Source organism: Triticum dicoccoides, chromosome 5B (assembly GCF_002162155.2).
Source record: "Triticum dicoccoides isolate Atlit2015 ecotype Zavitan chromosome 5B, WEW_v2.0, whole genome shotgun sequence".
In the NCBI taxonomy this organism is placed as follows: domain Eukaryota; kingdom Viridiplantae; phylum Streptophyta; class Magnoliopsida; order Poales; family Poaceae; genus Triticum; species Triticum dicoccoides.
In genome coordinates, this window is record NC_041389.1 from 231,972,066 (window position 1) to 231,977,723 (window position 5,658).

The following is a 5,658-nucleotide window of genomic DNA, read 5'->3' on the forward strand; positions in this document are numbered from 1 at the left end:
CGAGGGCCTTTGCCTATAAATAGGACTAGCCACCCCTAGGGTGGAGGGGGCTTGATCTAGTATCTGGCATACATCTAGAATCGAGAGAGAGAGAGAGAAAGAGAGAGCGACTGAACTCCTCCTAGCAGTTCATCGCACCAGCCAAGAACAGACCCTCGCGAGGCTGTTCTTCCTTGTATTATTCATCATCAGCCCAAGAGGCAATCCACCACACCACACACTGGAGTAGGGTATTACACCACAACGGTGGCCTGAACCAGTATAAACCCTGTGTCTCTTGTGTTGTTTCTTTCGTAGTTTAGATCCTAGCGATTCGGTGAGGAGCAAGTAGGTAGAGGGCGAAATCTCCGCGCGCACCCCAGTGTTCGAACCTCAAGGGTCTGCCGGACCCCAAAATCCGACATTTGGCACGCCAGGTAGGGGTGCGCCGGAATTCGCCTTCCGTCGTCTTGTTGTTCTCCGACCATCGCATCCATGTCTGACGCTCGCGGGCCCGCGCCGAGCGCCGAGCCGCCCTCGCTTCCCGCGTCGCCCAGACGGCTCCCGTCGGCGGGCGCCCTCGTCGTTCCCCGTCACCTGCCGTCAACGCCGCCACCGGTCCGGCGGGGAACGAGCAGCAAGCATCGTCCCAGCATCCCTCCGTGGCCTCTTGGGAAGAGCCACGCGGCCTCTTCCTCACCCACCACGTCGCGCCGGCTCCCTCGGTCGTCGCGGCCCTCCTGGGCGGCTCGCAAGCGCCGCCCTCCAGCCACCATGTCAAGCCATTCGTCCGCCGGGTTGGCGCCGCCTCCATGCGGCAGGGGGCTCCCCCGGACCGGTCGGGGCCACCGGCCAGGCTGACCTTCAGCTCAGAGGACCACCCCTCCAACTCGGCCTGCTCGGGTGCGCTCCCCATGCTCTGCACTCCCACCATCTGTCAGGTGGCTGTCACCAGGACTCTCATCGACGGCAGCACGGGCCTCAGCGTGCTCTCAGTTGAGGCCTTCAACCTTCTCTGCATACCCCGGGAGCGGCTGCAGCCCAGCCGACCCTTCTTGGGCGTCGGGGGCGGGTCGTCCAGCTCCTTGGGACAGATTCGGCTCCCAGTAACTTTCGGCACCTACGACAATTTCCACACGGAGCTGGTCGATTTCGACATCGCCCCCATCGGCCTTCCCTACAACGCCATCCTCGGCTATCCAGCACTGGCCCAATTCATGGCCGCGACTCACCTGGCGTACAACCTCATGAAGATGCCCGGGAGCAACGGTGTCCTCACCGTGCCCGGGGACACCGGAGATGCACTGCGAGTACTCAAGCTCGCCCTCAAGACGGCGGCGGCAGCACGGCCTGCCGACGCAGAAACCCCCAAGCCCAAGGGGGCTGCGCAGGCTGGCTCACGAGGAGGCGGAGAGTTCAAGGCGGGGTACCTCGCGAGGTGCCCATGACGCAAGCCATGACGACCAAGGGCGCCAGTCGGGCGCCAGCCCGCGCAGTGTCCTCCTTTCCTCTTTGGTGCAAAGGGAGCAAGCGCAGGCGAGAGCATCGAGCAAAGGTGTCCATTTTGGTGCAACGAGACCAAGACCAGCCCAACGGCCGGAAGGAAGTCATTGTGGAGCCCAAGCCGGCGTCACCACCAGAGCCTTTGACAGGCGAGGACCAACTTTAGTCAGGATAAGTGTACCCGTTGTTCCCCTTCAAAATGGCCAATTGTTGGCGCCCTTCCCGCTCAATATTTGGGAAGAGGCCTAGGGCCTTTGCCTATAAATAGGACTAGCCACCCACAGGGTAGAGGCATCGAGAGAACAAGGATAGAAAGACACACACACAGAGAGAGAGAGGGGCGATTGAACTCCCCCTAGCAGTTCATCGCACCAGCCAAGAACAGACCCTCGCGAGGCTGTTCTTCCTTGTACTGTTCCTCATCAAGCCCAAGAGGCAATCCACCACACCACACACTGGAGTAGGGTATTGCACCACAATGGTGGCCTGAACCAGTATAAATCTTGTGCCTCTTGTGCTGTTCTGTTTGGTAGTTTAGGTCCTAGCGATTCGGTGAGGAGCGAGCCGATAGAGGGTTGAAACCTCAAGGGTCTGCCGGAATCCAAAATCCGACATTTGGCGCGCCAGGTAGGGGTGCGCCGGAATTTGCCTTCCGTTGTCTCGTTCTTCTCCGACCATCGCATCCATGTCTGACGCTCGACGGGCTCGCGCCGAGCGCCGAGCCGCCCTCGCTTCCCATGTCGCCCAAACGGCCCCCGTCGGGGGGCGCCCTCGTTGTTCCCCGTCACCTGCCGTCAACGCCGCCACCGGCCCGGCGGGGAACGAGCAGCAAGCATCGTCCCAGCATCCATCCATGAGGCGGGACGGCCGCACTGCCACGCCCTCGCTCACCCCCGCTGGATCTTCGTCACGCGCGCCCCGCGCGGCCATGGAGGCCCGGACTGCGCTCATCGCGGCAAACGAACTCCTGCGTTACCGCCCCATCGATGACGTCTATGAAGAATGGCTCGACCGAGTCGCCGAGCTCGTCCGCGCCGCCGGAGGCGCCCCCACGCCGTCCTTCTCGCTGCATCGCACCCCGCCCCGCGTGGGCAATGAAGCTCCTGGGGCGCCTCAGCTGCCTCCTCCTCAAGGAGGCGCCCTGGCCCCAAGGCGTGCGGCCCCTGGGCGGGACCCGCTCCGTCAGGCGCCGGCGCGGCAGGAGCAGAGCTGCCAAGAAGTCCCTCGCCCTCGAGAAGCTGCCCGAGCGCTCCCTGCTCCAGCACGTCAAGACCCTGCGCTGCCCCCAGCCGCGGCGCATGGGGACCCGCAGGACCAAGCTCTCCGTCGCCCAAGGCCCCCTGTGGCCACGGCGGGCTGCCGCGCCTTCACCTCCGAGCTGTGCAGCGTCGCGTGGCCCAGCAAGTTCAAGCCAGACCTGCCTCTTCGCTACGACGGCACGGCTGACCCTGCAGAGTTCCTCCAACTCTACGAGTTGGGCATCGAGGCTGCCAACAGAGACGAAAAGGTCATGGAGAACTGGTTTCCCATGGCGCTCAAGGACGGAGCCCGCACCTGGCTCCTGAATCTGGCCCCAGGCACGATCTCCTCCTGGGACGAGATGCGCACCCGCTTCATCGCCAACTTCCAGGGCACTCGCGACCGACCACCCGCCGTGAGCGACATGCGCCGCATCAAGTAGCAACCAGGGGAGACCCTGCAGAAGTACATCCAGTGCTTCAACAACGCGCGCCTCAAGATCCCCAAGGTGACGGAGGAGGCCATCATCTCTGCCTTCTCCGATGGTGTGCGTGATGTCAAGATGAAGGAGGAGCTGGCGATGCATGAAGACCTGTGCACCTCCTTGGAGCTGTTCAACTTGGCAACCAAGTGCGCTAGGGCTGAGGAGGGGCGTCTCTCCCTCTTCGAGCTGCCTGCCGCGGACCCCGAAGAGAAGAAGCCCAAGGCCAAGGACGTGAAGCGCAAGGAGGCTGCCGTACTCGCGGCCGAGCCAGACACCAAGCGGGGCAGAGATCAGCCCGAACCCTCCAAGGGCAGCCGGTACTGCGTGTACCACGACCTCCACACCCACAACACCAATCAATGCCAAGAGCTCCGGGCCGTGCGTGAAGGAAGGGTCGGCAGACATCTCGACCGCAGCGACCGGGGCTACGGCCAAGGAGGAGGAAGGAATACAGGATGTTGGGAAGACCGCGGCCCGCGCCAAGGGTGGCGCGACCAACCTCGCGAGGGAGGCTGGAGGGATCAGCCTCGCGAGGACCGCCTGCAAGGGAACGCAGGCCTCCCTCCACTGCCGCCGCAGCCAAGGAGAAATGAAGACCGTCATCAGGACGAGGGGGCTGGGGGCTTCCAGGAACCACGCGCAATCGCCTGCATCCTGGGCAGAGCTCAAGCCCCAGCCTCTTAGCACATCTTCAAGCAGTTCGCCCGCGAAGTGAATGCAGTCCTCCCCAAGCTCGAGGCCACGCGCCCTCTCAGGTGGTCAGCATGCGCCATCACGTTCAGCTCAGCGGATCAGCTCAAGTGCGCGGCCACAGCCGGAGTCCTCCCGATGCTTTGTTCCCCAATCATCAGCAACGTGCTAGTCACCAAGACCCTCATCAACGGCGGGGCAGGGCTCAATGTCCTGTCCGTGGAGACGTTCAACAATCTTCAAGTGCCCTACAGTCAGCTTCAGCCAACCAAGCCCTTCTCCGGAGTCACCGACGGCTCCACGGTCCCGATCGGGCAGGTCCACCTTCCTGTCACCTTCGGGGCACGCGACAACTACCACACCGAGCTCATCGACTTCGATGTCGCCCACATTCGCCTGCCGTACAACGCCATCCTCGGGTACCCGGCGCTGGCCAAGTTCATGGCCGTGACCCACCACGGCTACAACGTCCTCAAGATGCCAGGAAGCGGCAGGGTCATCACGGTGCCCTGCGAAGAGAGAGACCCAGACCGTGGAGGCAGGAGGCTTCCTGAGGCTGCACCCAAGAAGAAGAAGACATCGACTGGCCCATCCCCTCAGGAGGCAGGCCCCTCACGGCCCGCGCCTGCTCAGGGAGAGCCTCCTTCCATCGCATAGGGAAGCGCGCCCGGCGCCCTCCTCAGGCAGGGCTCAGGGGCTCCCCCCTGGAGGGCCGCCGACCTCGCCAAGGTCACGAGGGAGGCGCTTGGGCACCACGTGGAGGCGTGCTTCGAAGCATGTTTCCCTCAAGAAGGAGCAAAGCAAGGAGGGCCAAACCCTCAGGAGTAAGTCAGCAAGGGCATTCAGGAGTTACAGGAGTCAAGGGTCATGAGAGGCAGCCGCCGCCTACCCGCTGTGGCCCCCCATCCAGGCGAGGATGGTGGGTTGCGCGTCCGCATCGACATACCAGGGCTCAACCGAGCCGCGTCTCAACAGTGCCTCTGGCCCTCGCGAGTGGGACGTTGCGAAGGTCCGCCCCACAGCTACGTGCGCATGCCTTACGGCTTGCCGAACGCGGCTGCTGCGCACTAGCGTCTCATGAGGGCCATCTTGGATGCTCAAGAGGTCAGGCTTGCCGCAGCCCTGGCGGAGATGGAGATGGCCCGCGAGGAGCCGCCAGCGCCTCCGGAGCCTCCGGAGGCCCCTGGGCCTGTCATGAGGATCGGCTCCCGCAGCCCATCGAGTCTGCTACACCAACACCCCTTCGTCCCCAACATCATCAGGTGACATCTTTTAAGTTTCATTTCTGGCTGGGAGCGCCCTCAGGGCCGCATTATTCCCAGACCGCGTGGGTCCGTCCCTGCAGCATGTATCCCTTTTATTTCATGTTCCTGGCTTACCTTATTGGGGGCGCCCCTCGGGCTGCATCATCCCCAAGCCGCTCGGGCCTGACCCAGCGGCATGTACCCTTCTTGCGTTTATCTTAGGGCTATGCTTTCGATCCACCATGCTTGTTATTTTGTGCCTCTTTCTCCTGGGTGTCGGAATCTTGGGCGTTAAAGGGGGGTGCCTGAGCATCGTGCCTCAGGGCTCCTACCGGCTCTCCGGCCCTCACCCTCTGGTCTTGTCCATAGCATCGCGACCTAGCATGCCAGCGACGGCTGAGACCAGCCCGAGAGCCGGGACCCGAGGACGTAGAGTTTCGACATCTAACCCAGCTTGCACGTTAAAGGGGGGTGCCTGAGCATCGCGACTCAGGGCTCCTACCAGCTCTCCGGCCCCCA